Source organism: Sebastes umbrosus, chromosome 17 (assembly GCF_015220745.1).
Source record: "Sebastes umbrosus isolate fSebUmb1 chromosome 17, fSebUmb1.pri, whole genome shotgun sequence".
Classification (NCBI taxonomy): Eukaryota; Metazoa; Chordata; class Actinopteri; order Perciformes; family Sebastidae; genus Sebastes; species Sebastes umbrosus.
Genome location: NC_051285.1, coordinates 6,054,525 through 6,067,472, shown reverse-complemented (window position 1 = coordinate 6,067,472; position 12,948 = coordinate 6,054,525). Strand labels below are relative to the sequence as shown.

The following is a 12,948-nucleotide window of genomic DNA, read 5'->3' as shown; positions in this document are numbered from 1 at the left end:
TATAGTATGTTATTTTCGCCTCCATGTATAGTGCAACCCATCAGAACATTGATGAAACTCTGATGGAAATAGTTGAAGGCTACACAATTGATTCAATTAATTCGTCATCACGAATAACAATAATAAAACATTTATTTATATAGCGGCTTTCAAGAGCAGATGTCACAGAGTGCTCCACAACAAAAAAACAAATAGCAAGTAAAAGACAAAAACGGCAGACATCAAGCTAAAAACATAAAAAACACACAAAAAAAAAAACTAAACAACAGCAAGTCTAAACAAATGGGTCTTGAGCTGCTTTTTAAAAGTGTCCACAGATCTTTAGTCCAATGGGAGAGAGATCCAAAGTTTAGGAGCTACAACCTCAAAAGCACAGTCTCCTTTTGTTTTGTGCCTGGAGCGAAGAACAACCAACAAACCGTGATCAGAGCACCTCCGAGACCTGCTGCTGATGTAGGGCTGCAGCAGCTCTCCAACATTGAAAACAAGCTTAGAAAAGGGAATGGCTACTCCCTCTGCTTATTACTCCCATTCAACTATTAGAATTAAGCCTGTGGAAATTGTAATTGTTTGTTATTCAGGCTTTTCTCATACATAGTTTGTAGCCGTGACCAAGAAACACTGGCTGAAACTAAACCAAACCTGTGATCACTGATTTCTGAATGGGAACATACATACGTAAATTGATAGTAATGTACGATGTAGTATTATGTGATTTTATGTATGATGTGCTATTATTTTATTTTTTCTTAAATGCCTAAACAGAGACTAGGTCTGCAGTCCTATATACATTGCATTGGTTGCACTTTAATCAAGTGTAACAATGCCTACATGTATTGTCCCTGTCAAATAAATGAATAAATAAATACAATTTCTTTGTAATCCTTGTAATTGTGAACCCGGAAGTATAAGGAGCAACAAACGCCACGTAGGTAGGGGATCGGGGTGGACAGTTCGGTCAAAAAACAACATACTTTCACCAGGAGAAACCCTAATCGTTTTTCTAATTTAGTCACGTATCTCCTGTACTTAAGTTACACCACTTCTGATGTTATTTAAACCCAACCCACGATCTTTTCCTAAACCTAGCTAAATACTTTTATTGCCTAAACTAAACCGAGTTGTTTTCTGTGTATTTTGTTTTGAAGGAAACTGGAGAATAAATTGACACGTGTATCACGTGTTGCTGGACATTCGTAGAAAAACGCACGAAAAATGAGGAATACGTTTTCGTAAGATATCATACAAACCGGTGTATGAGGATGGGTTTTGTTATTATAATAATAATAATAATAATTTAGGAAAATTAAAAATTTGAGATATTTTATCAGAACAACCCAACACTAGCTTGATTGACAAATGAACTCTTCATATTTCTGTTATCTGTGAACACCCTGGGGAATGTCCTCTTACTAGTTTCTTTTGTGCACTCACATAGACCACTATCTCAGTTTTCACTCCAACCACCTCAAAACAAAAGATAAGTAGTGAGCCCTCCTACACAGAATGGAACATGCTGACAGTGAGGAGGAGGAGGAGGACGAGGAGAAGGAGGAGGAGGAGGATGGAGAGAGGGAGGTGCAGCATGTCCAACAGGTATGAGGGCTCCATGATGAGACTCCTGGCCTTAAGACCAGGAAGGACGGTGCTAAATAGGTGGTGAGAAGTATCCTGTTAGGACATTGAAGGTTCTCTATTTGATATCCAGAGCATTAATATAGCAGCAAACAACTATTTGCAATGCTAGGCTAGCTTTGCTATGTACGGATATAGAGGAGGCATGTCTACCTGAGCAGAGACTGAAGTCACTTTCCCTCTGTGGGTTGTAACCGGAGCTTCTCTGTGCTCTGTTGACATAGTCGGGCTGGCCGCGTGTGCCTTTTAATGCATGTGAGCGTTCCCCCACAGGCTACAACCGCTCTGCACAGCTCTCATACGGCGGTTACAGCTGGTAATGCCGTCCCGACCACCGCTGTCGCTGTGGAAGCGTAGCACTCAACCTTTGACACTGTTAGCCGCAAGCTGCTGGCTCAGCCATCGCCATGTTGAGAGCCATGCGGCGGCCATAGAAATGCTCCCAATCTCGCATTTAGCATCTTTAAATTGCACCTCTCACATAGAGTAGTTTATAATCATGAAGCCACCGTGATGCTACTAAAGGCATCAGTGCAACAGAAAGACGAAATGCAATTCTGTCTATATTAACAATTGATTGAACTACAGCCTGAGCTGATATGGTGTTCTTGGTTTAACTTCATCAGCTCAAATCAGCTACGCTAACCCTATGCTGACATTATATTGTATTCTTACGTTAACCCAATTTGAATGTGTCATGTCATCACTGAGAAACCCACCTTTTGTTTCCTGGAAATAACAGGTTGTCATCATCATAAAACAACAAAGATAACAAAACAATCTTGAGATATTATTTTTATTATACCTGCCAGGCTGTTGTTCATTGTGTGTTTGAAAGGCAGAAGGGGCAATGAGCCAAAGCACAATGACTCTCCCTCAAAGTCAATGACCCAGGTTTTAATTAGGGGTGTGGCATGATTTATAATAGCACAATATTTCATGTTACTAAAACACAAGGAGCCGAAATTGGATTGTGATAATTAGTAAATGCCATCAACTTCCTAACACACAGATTGCGATCAGCATGGAGCAAGTTCCCAAAATGACAGTGCAGATGTTTGCCGTGACAACAGGCACCAACTGTGTCTGTGACAGCTCAAACACACTGATTTGAAAAATTCACAGGTGCTCTAGTTTTGCTTTTTTCTCCCAGAACTCCTCTTTTCTACATTTCACACTTAAGGTGTGTGTAAAAATGTTCTTTTATAATACCAGCAATCAATTGTTTCTGCCCCTAAAACCCATGCAGACAGGAAGGGTTGAGGGCAATCATGTTTTATTAAAATCTATAAAGCAATAAAACAACCTGTCTCTAGCTATTATAAAAGGGGATGAAAATACAACTAAAATGGTCAATAAATAAGACCTGAAATAGACTCATCCTTGCCTTTTCACCTCGGCTGGTGACAAAAACCCACCTGCACCCAACGGCATAGTCGCCGGTAACAAATGTTGGCATTGTACATTTCTGCAAACCCCAGGATACATTGAATACGGATGTTTCTGAACCAAAAATACCTTTCATTAATATGTTTCATATCAGCCTCGTATCACGCTTGCAGAAACACACAATGCCACTGAAACGACTGGTTAGGTTTAGACAACAAAACTACTTGGTTAACGTTAGAAAAAAGATCATAGTTTGTTTTTAAAGTAAAGCCGTAACAATTTAACAATCGAAAGCTGCGTTCACACTACGAGCGACACCGCAACAGGCTACAAGTCATTTGCAAAGGAAAGCCAATGACATGAATCTACAAACTGACGGCCGACACTGATGGCGTGACACGCTACAGATACAGTCTCAACTTTTTTCAGCGCTCCAGGTGAAGTGTCAACCAATCATATGTTTTTTGTTTCACACTGTGAAATGCCGTTAGCCAGCTCCCAGTGCTATTTAATGACGTCAACTAGCGCTTGAGCAACACTTCAATGACGACTCGCCGGCATCGTAGGTCACGCTGTTTTGTTGCTTTTGACACTCGTAATGTGAACACAGCATAACAACCGTAACAACGTAACTATCATAACAATGTAACTAGTGTAACAGACTTTCTTACGTAACGTTGCGTAACAAGCATGATAACATTAGGTAACAAGTGTAAACTCAACAATGATTTTGAGTGACACGAACAGCAGACTACTGGGTGAAAGTCCTGTGTTTGTTTGACACATCCACCACCACCACTCCCACCAGCCCTTAGTGGACTTTCTCGCTTGTTATACATGTTATTATACCACATAACTTTCAATAACTTAATTTATATACTACGTCACTTACTCTGACCAAATGCAAAAAACATTGACATTCAACGTGTCTGTGGTTTGCGGAAATGTATGATGCCAACACTTTTTCCTGGTGACTGCGCTGTTGCTCCCAACACAACACCTTCCTGGGTAATTGGTGAAAAAATTAATGAATGGGAAGAGGTGCAAATTAGAGCCCAAATCCATGCAGTGATTGGATGAATTATATGAAGTGGGGAGGTTATGAAAAAACAGTCTATTTCTGTGTGATATACACATTTGGATTTGGTATAATTTTCCCTCTTTTCTACCCCAAAAAATCTATAAAATAAATATTTTTAAAATTCTTATCATGTCCACTGTCAATCAGCGGTGGTTTTAAAACAAAAAATCCTTCTCTCAAAAGTAGACATTAATTATTTGAAATTATTTTAAAAGCATTTTTTTTTTTTCAAAGGGGTGTACCGCTAAACCTCTCTGGCAATTTGGGGTGAATATTGCCCTTTCTACCCTGCTCCCAAGAGGACATGCATGCAATTACTTGAAATACTGCGAAATATCCATGAAAAACACACACATATATACACACACACACCACCGTGGATGAAACAAAGCCAAAGGATAAAATTGCACAAAAAAAACTCACTGAGCCTGAGGGATTCAACTCACATTTGGTTGACTGGCATGAATATTTATCATGTGGCGAATGCGGGACTTGTGTATATTTGCTTTTATTCATAATAATATCCCCAAATATATGAGCTCAACCTAAGTTCATTAAACCTTAACATCAGGACATTTATATATCTGGAAGAAAAGGCAATGTAGACACATAAGGGGAAAAAGCCCTAAATGATGCGGCATAAAGACACTTCAAAGAATACAGTCTTATAAAGACTTCATTACTGCTGGAGATATGTTTTCATTTATATCAGTAAGCACACTGGCATCATCCCACAATAATGATGAAGGAGGAGAGTGGTGCTTTGAACACAGTGAACCTCACACTACCCCTGGCTCTTTTCAGGGGGGAGGTGACTATTGCTTGGCTTGTCAGCCTCCGATCCTGCCAAGCTCTCGACAGACCAAAGGTATGGACGGTTCACAAACAGAATGTTTAAATCTGGCCTGCATCAAAGGCTTGAATAGGAAATCACAATCAACTGGAGAGAATGTCAATGAACTGCATAATCCACAGCTATCGGAGAAGACGGCATCAGAAGGCTCTGGAAAAAGACAGGCTGTGTAGTTTGTTATTTTTACTTGAAAAAAAAACGACAAGATTTGTTTCTCATTAAAAGTGTTGTAAATTCTTGAATCTTTTCTTTGTTGTGATTTGCTTTGTCCTTATTATACTGTCTGGGCTGTGTCGTTGTGCCAATACTCTTTCTTCCAAAGACAGTCTGTGATGTCCACACAGCCTGATTGATTCAGCAAAAACTCATATATCATTTAGAAGAATATGTATGAAACCAGTGGGCTACCTCTGTTCCAGAAAAGTGAAGTCAATGCTGAAGTGCTTTAAACATGCATTCTTTCTAACAGCCAGCAGGGGGCGACTCCTCTGGTTGCAAAAAGAAGTCTGATTGTATAGAAGTCTATGAGAAAATGACCCTACTTCTCACTTGATTTATTACCTCAGTAAACATTGTAAACATGAGTTTATGGTCTCAATCGCTAGTTTCAAGTCTTCTTCAATACAGCATGATGTTCATTTAGTAAATTATGGTCCCATTTAGAGTCAAATAAACCATAAAGCAGATTATGCTTTAGGGCGTGGCTACCTTGTGATTGACAGATTGCTACCACGGCGTTGTCCGATCTGGGAGTTGTCCGTGTTTTACAACTTTTACCCTTTCACAGTGTGTTTTCAGTTCATCGTAACATTTTGGTCTCCTAAAAATGTCTTATTCAGCATGCAATTGTACAGCTCCACCCTTTTATGTCACTCCTGGTTGCAAAAAAGCAAGATGTCGACGGCCAAAATGCCGAACTCGAGGCTTAAAAACCGTAGTCCACAAACCAATGGGTGACATAACGGTGACTACAAGAATAATGAAATATGTTTTGCCAGCAAATCCTCTATTAAATCCTCAAAAATAAAACATGCTGTTATTTATTTATAGCAGGAGTACTGACTAGTGCCTTTCTTCAACTGTAGGCTGTTGAAACCAAAACGCTCTTTATTTCCCGACACTTGTTGACTTCTCCAAAACACTTGTTTTTCTGAGTCATACATTCAGTCAGTGAAATGATAGAAACTAGGAAGCATATTTTCTGGAGCACTGAGATCTAATGAGAACATAAATCATATTCAGCAAATGAGAAAAAGTCCCATTTTTATAGGGTTATAAATGTATACGACACGGCCTCACGAGACAGCCCATTTCCTCTCCTCTCTCTCCTCCTTCTACCCTTCAGTTGGATCAATTACTTACTTTGTCCTGCCAATATTTTGAACCTTGACAAAATGAAAAATGCAATTACCATCAGTGAACTGTATTAACTCCCTGAAATATTGTTTTAATGTTCGGTTGATGTTTTCGTGCAACACCGTTTTCACTGTATCTCTCACATCTCTCCTCCTGCCTGTCAGCCGTCTGTTTCACAGCAGTGTCAAAGGCAGTGTCACAGTTCTGCTGTACTGTTCCATTTACATGCATGTACACAATTAGCTGCTCCCTGTCAGATAAAAGAATTCTTCTTTGTCTCATCTTGCATCCACAAACTACAGCTGCAACATCAACTTCTCAAAAATAGGTGAGGCCAACTTGCAATATCTTATCAGAAAAGCACACATACAGCATGACGTCCTGCTGCAAACTGAAAAAAAAAAAGATTTTCGCCCGCTGAAAAGCAGTGCTGGTCACAAATGGAGCCGGCTCAGTGGAGCAGCTTTTGTTGATCACAATGGCAACGCAGCCCCAGACTTTAACTGCTACAATCTACAATGTTGACAGCTGCAAGAGGGTGTTGTGTGCACCTTTGTGTGCACCTGCTTACTTCAGTATGAAATGGCTTATTGTGGCATGGAAACATCTTTCTTCAGAGGCCGTTATGGCTATTACCATCTGTGCACACTTAGACTGGCAGCGCATTGTGGTTACATGTTAAAGGAAGACTGCTCAATTCTCTTATAGCCCCCTCCAGGGACAACACTACTAAGCATCGCTAACACAGACCTGCATCTGTCAGTGGTTTGGATGCAACACATTATTGGATTATAAATACATAGCTATATTAAATGAATGTGATAAGAAAACATAAGTTCCAGAGTCTCTAAGAGGAAAATTCAGTCAATTCTCTTGAAAAAAAGCTTTTTTTTTATTTTATAAAAGAAATATTTAAAGGCATAAATAAGAATACAGCAGTGTTCAGTAACTTGCATTGTATTTTGTGTTACTTATTGCCGTTACTATTGTATGTCAACCAATGCATGTTTGTATTTTTACAATTCCCTAGTTATATTGTGCACCTATTTAACAATATATGCATTATTTTTATATTAAAATCGAATCGCCTTTTCTTCCTGTAAAACAAAATATGTCTTGTGCTCACGTAAGCTATTTCGTTAACCAATTTTAACCAATAATATCATGACATCCATCAATCAATCTGCAACTGTTAGCGACCAGGGAGGTTTGTGGAGCTGCAACTCTGTATCGCGCTACATACTAAACCCGCCTGCTTTTTAGCGGTCCAATTAAATACGAAGGATTTGATTTAAATCACTCTTGTGACTGCACATTACTCTATATTTTGTTACTTAATAATAAACTGCATGAGCTGCTGTGCTATATATCTTTGTAACATAAATGATGACTTTTATTTGACGGGATTGCGGGGCGGTGCACTTCTGACTGTAGACACTAGGTGGCAGCAGAGTGCTTGAATCCTGATGACAGGATTTTACTATATACTCCCTTTAAACGCAATGTGGTCCGCTAACGCAGAAAGGTGTTGTGCGTATTTCCACTGGTTGACTGTACGGAAAGTGTAGCGGTGGAATCGGATGTTTTCATTTCGGCTGATATTTAACTTCTGTGAACTGTGTCTCTTTGAAGCCTTTTACTCTCCTGATTGTCTCACTTCTGTGAGACACAAACCTCTTTCTGCTTCCTCACCTCCTTCTCTTTCATTACAGGAACCACAGGGGGGATGATGAACCGATGAAGCCTCATAGAGAAGTTGCCCCCCAACCTGAATCTAAAGCTTTAGGATTCTCTCTACAACACCTCTTGGCCTATACTCATCGTGTATCCCCACCGGAACCCGTGTTCATCCTCTCGTGCTTGACCCCCATTTCCTCCCCCCTCTGATCCCACTTTCACCGACTCTCATTCACCACCCCCAACCTTAACTGTCCTTACCTCACCCGGTAATGACCAGATTTGCATACACAAGTGGCGTGGCCTTTGTTAGTGCCAGTACTTCACATGAAATGCTGCTGTCAGAATATTCCCACAAATAAGAATGTTCCCTTTTATGGCTTCAAATCCAACACACACCTCCCTTTAAAGTGTGCTTGTTAAATCATCATGGGCTCACACCACAATGTTTATCCACTCTCATCATCCATCACGTAATCCCTCCTGGCCTCAGATCACAGGACGGTGGGTACCTTACTTTGCAGGGAATCAAAAAATCTGCAGGCAGCAGAGTGTTTTCCTTCTCTGGAATCAAACCCCCCCTCCCCCCACACCCTCTTGCGATAAAGGAAGCACTGACTGTGGAAACCTTCAAATTGAAACTCATGGCCTATCTATTCTCATTGTCATATGACCGACACTAGCGCCGTCTAGCTCACCAGCGGCAGTCTCTACTCCTACTCCAGCCTAGACAGCTGTGATACAGAAACAGGCCAGTGGGAACCTCGGACTACCTCCTACATCTCTGGTTGCTGCATCGCCACACTCAGTCGCCCTGCTATCTGTACCACTGTGTAATTTGGCTCACTGTGTCTGACTCTGTGAGTCTCGTGTGTGTGTGTGTGTGTTTGCTGCTGTTTATCTCTCTTCTCTGTAAGACGCCGGCCTGACGTTGTGTTTCTACTTGGTGGTGGATTGAGGTTATGCACCTACTTCTGTTTACGCTGATGCTGGCCAACCATCCAGTCATATGCCTTCATTTCACTGTCGCTGTCCGTCCAGTTCACCAGTTTGTTCCACCATCTACTGTGCACCCGACCTCCCTGATAGAGTTAGGGTATTCCTCTTTGACTTGACTTAACCTGTGAGCAGTGGGGGCCAATAGATGGCAATGTCCATCCAACACTGCCGTGAGATTTAGTGCATATGTTTATAGCCCTCAGAGGATGACTGTTAATGGTTCTCAAGGGCACTCTGTAATAAGAAGAACATTTTCAAGCATATTAATCCTGTAATGTCTTTATCTGTGGACTAAATGAATCTATAGATGTTTAGGGATATGCTTGCAGCTGTGTTTTTCAGTTTTCAACAATGTATGCATTACAGAGCAGCAACATTAAATACGACTACACTGACCCAGGTCCTTATGATGAGGCTGATAACAGTAAATATGCTGAGTCGCTCTTACAGAGCGGGAGCCGATATGGGCCATTGCACCGAATCGGTGCCTTGTCCGTCCCCAGGACATTACATGCATAAATATGCATGCAAAGTATCTGTATAATACATTATGGTATCAAGCAAAGTGTCCTGCACTTTGTCCTAGTTGCAATTTGAAGATATGTCATGTAAAACCTTAATAAAAAAATCTAGAACACAGAACAAACAGGATTGCCCGCTCTCTAAAACTACACTTCACCTTGTTACCTTGAAACATTCCTTCCTCTAAAACTTTGGGACATTACACAAGTCACATGATCAACAGGAAGTAGCATCATTTGAGTCTGCTGAAGGCCATTGGGAGACCAAAAGTAGTTCACCCACTGTATTTTCTGCATTGTTGATCATATTGGAAGTAGGTAGTAGATGTCAATATGTTGTTTGTTAGTTTTGGTAAACCACTTGAAGGTGTTAAGTGTTTTCATGCTATTAGCATTGATGTCATGTGGCTTAATTTCATGTATTTTCTAAAGCTGTGCTTTAAACTCAGTGCTGTTACTCATATGAACCATCTTCCATTTAGAAACCTAGTAAAAAAGAGATTGGCCATTATATGTTTTGAATAGTTAAAAATGTCTGTTTAGATAAAGACACATTCATTTTGAAAAGTTATAACTATGCACCTATCCAAATGACACCAATTTGTGCAGCTCCAGCTTCTGGGGCTCTAATCTGACCCTAAATCACACTCACTCTGGTTTGGCAGCGCCCCCTTCAGTCTGGAGGAGGACACCAGTGATCAGCCCAAGTCCAGTAGTCTGGACTGCCAAACAGCTCAATGCAAAAGTTCGTACTGCTGCTGTTAAATAGCAGTACGCAGGTACTAGCTCAGCTGACCACATAGTTGTCCATCAATTTATTTATTTTTTCAACAGAAACTACTGCTTTCCTTTTTATATTAGGAAACCGCTTTCTAATTATTGGGAACATCATTTTGTTTCTTTCCAGGACCTCATAGGGGTATAGACCGCAGAGGCTGAAATACTTTCCTCTTAGTTCCTTTCCTTCATTTTGGATATGCTTGTTATTCTTTGTTTATTTGTGTTGGTCTGTGCCTGTACAAAGTGCATGGTAGAATGAATGTTAGATAACAGTTGAGTCATTTGACTCTGAACCAAAGTGTTAGAGCGACTGACATTGTAATTATCACATTGTTAACAAAGCTAAAACATAAGGTTGGATAAACCTTTGGTGAAAAATCTCTTAGCAACAAAGGTGATGTCATACGCTGAGGAGAGAAAGGTGAACATAAACAAATGAAGTAAAAGAATGTACATAAACCTACTGCAGCTTGCATTTCACTTACACTGTAAGAGGAGGTGTTGCCAAAATGTTACTAGATACAGTATGCTATATAGCCAACCTACATGTTAAGGGTACATAAAGCATCTTTAAGGTTCATCCCCTAATGGATGACATGTTTCCATTTGGGCCAGTCAGTACAGTATGTCAGCTTGTTTTGATCTTTTAATTCCTTTTGGGACCAATCAGTCCAGACCAGTCTGAACTGTGGAATGCAGCGATGAAAGGAATCATATACCCTTAATTTAAAATCAGGTTAGGTTCATCAGCTTGTCCGATATACGCAGCTGCTTACATATTTTGGGGTTGATTTACTCTCAATATAATTATTATGATTACGTAAAATATGACATATTCTAACTCACTTGTTTAGAAATAGCAATCAAACTTCTTAAATGTAACAAAACAGCAAGTGAAGTTGTGTTTGTTTTTAGCTGTGGAAAATTGCTAAACTCAGGCCCATTGTATGTCAGGCAGAGAAAGAGATGATCATTCATGCATTCAGTTCGCTCAGCATTTTGACACCTCATAGCAGGAAAAACACAGGCGCAATGAATTAACTGTGGCTACATACCTTTTAGTTTCCAAGGAACGGCCTACCTGATCTGAACCTGATTGGTGTTTTCTTATTGGACTTCTGCTCATCATGCTTTGTTCCTGAAACCATGGTCCAGCATAATATCAGGACCTTAGGCCAAAGGTCAATAACTTTGTGGTCATCAGATCTGCAGCTGTTTGTCTTGATCATTATAGGTAAAGTTAGGAGCAGAGCTCTCACCTGATAACCACCGAGAGGTGAGGTGGGAAAGCTTCCACACAGACCTGCTAAACCTAAATAAGTAGTGAGGATGAACTGGTAATGTCCACCGAGGAACCCAACTCCCATCTCAGGAGGATTTTCCCCTGCATCCTGAGGGTGAATCTGAGTGAAGCTACATCCACAATACAATCTCCATCCAGTGCCGTTTCCAAAATATTCTCCGTCCATACTACCAGGCCTGAAAACTCATGACCATTCACATTCACTGGGTATGCACGCGCCTGTGTAAACATGATGTAGATTTACTCACTCTGTCGCTTGTTTAGTTGCAGATAATACTACGGAGGAAGAACAGCAGTGGTGAAAAGTTGAAATTAATCCGTGGTAGTTGAGGCTGATGTCGTTTGTTTTCTTGCAGAAAAGGGTCACATGACTGCCGTCCAGACTAAAACGCAACCTCTGAGTTTTCAAACTAAAGCAGGGTCAGCACTGTTTTCAAATATATCCGTTTTAGGGGCTCAAAAATGCCGGAGTAGTGTGGACGTTAGGCATAAACGTATAAAAGGTATCCATTCAAAACAAAAAAACGTATTAGTGTGGATGTAGCCTGATCCATGTTCAAAGTCTTACAGAGGTAGCTGCTTGGAGTTGGGCCAGAAGGTCATGGTGCATGTTGTGGCACTAACCAAAAAATCTGCTAGTGCACACCACTAAGGAAGACAAATACTGATAAACAGAACTGATTATTTTACCTGCTTAATTTCTGTCATGTTGTTCTCTCTCTGCCTTTATAGATTGTTGTTCTGTCTTAGCTTCTGACATGGAGGACTTTAGGCCCACCACATCAACGCACCACATCTTTTTTTGTGTCCAAAAATATTGAACATCAAAAAAAGACACAAATGACCTCATGTTCAGTTCTGTTCACATGCCACATCTGAAAATGGCTTCTAGTCAACAGTGCTTTTGGAGCAGCTCTGACCTTCTGCTTTCTCACAACCAACAGCTGCAACTTTGTATTTATAAATAAACTTGGAGTGACACAATGAATTAGGTTTAGGGAATGTGTGGTGATTTTTCTGCAAGCTGCCGGGTCTTAGCCACCCTGATATGTTTATCTTTGTCAAATCAAAACTATTCAACTAAATAATGAGGTATGTTATTAATTAAAATAAAAACTGCAAATGATGCCAGCCTCTCAATAACCTCTGAAATGTTTGTATACCTGTACTCTACCTATGTGTGTTTGCCTACCCTTACCTGCCGTAATTGGTCCTCTACTTTTTGATGTGTGGCTGTATTATTTTTAGCAATTTGAAAATGGCCCACTGACATCCTGGAGTACGGTATCTTGAAGCAATCTGTGTACTTGTCGCCCCGTATCAGCATGACAAACTCTGTGAATCTTCAAATTAA

General features: G+C 40.4%; 1 long non-coding RNA gene across 1 annotated transcript in view; it reads right to left on the bottom strand.

Annotated features, from left to right (window-relative positions):
* LOC119475292 overlaps positions 1–12,072 on the bottom strand; it is a 46,510-nt gene extending 34,438 nt beyond the window's left edge. The window contains exon 1 of the long non-coding RNA XR_005203754.1: positions 11,843–12,072. This is a non-coding gene — a long non-coding RNA (uncharacterized LOC119475292). The remainder of the gene's footprint in view (positions 1–11,842) is intronic.
* Between the last annotated feature and the right edge of the window lie 876 nt (positions 12,073–12,948).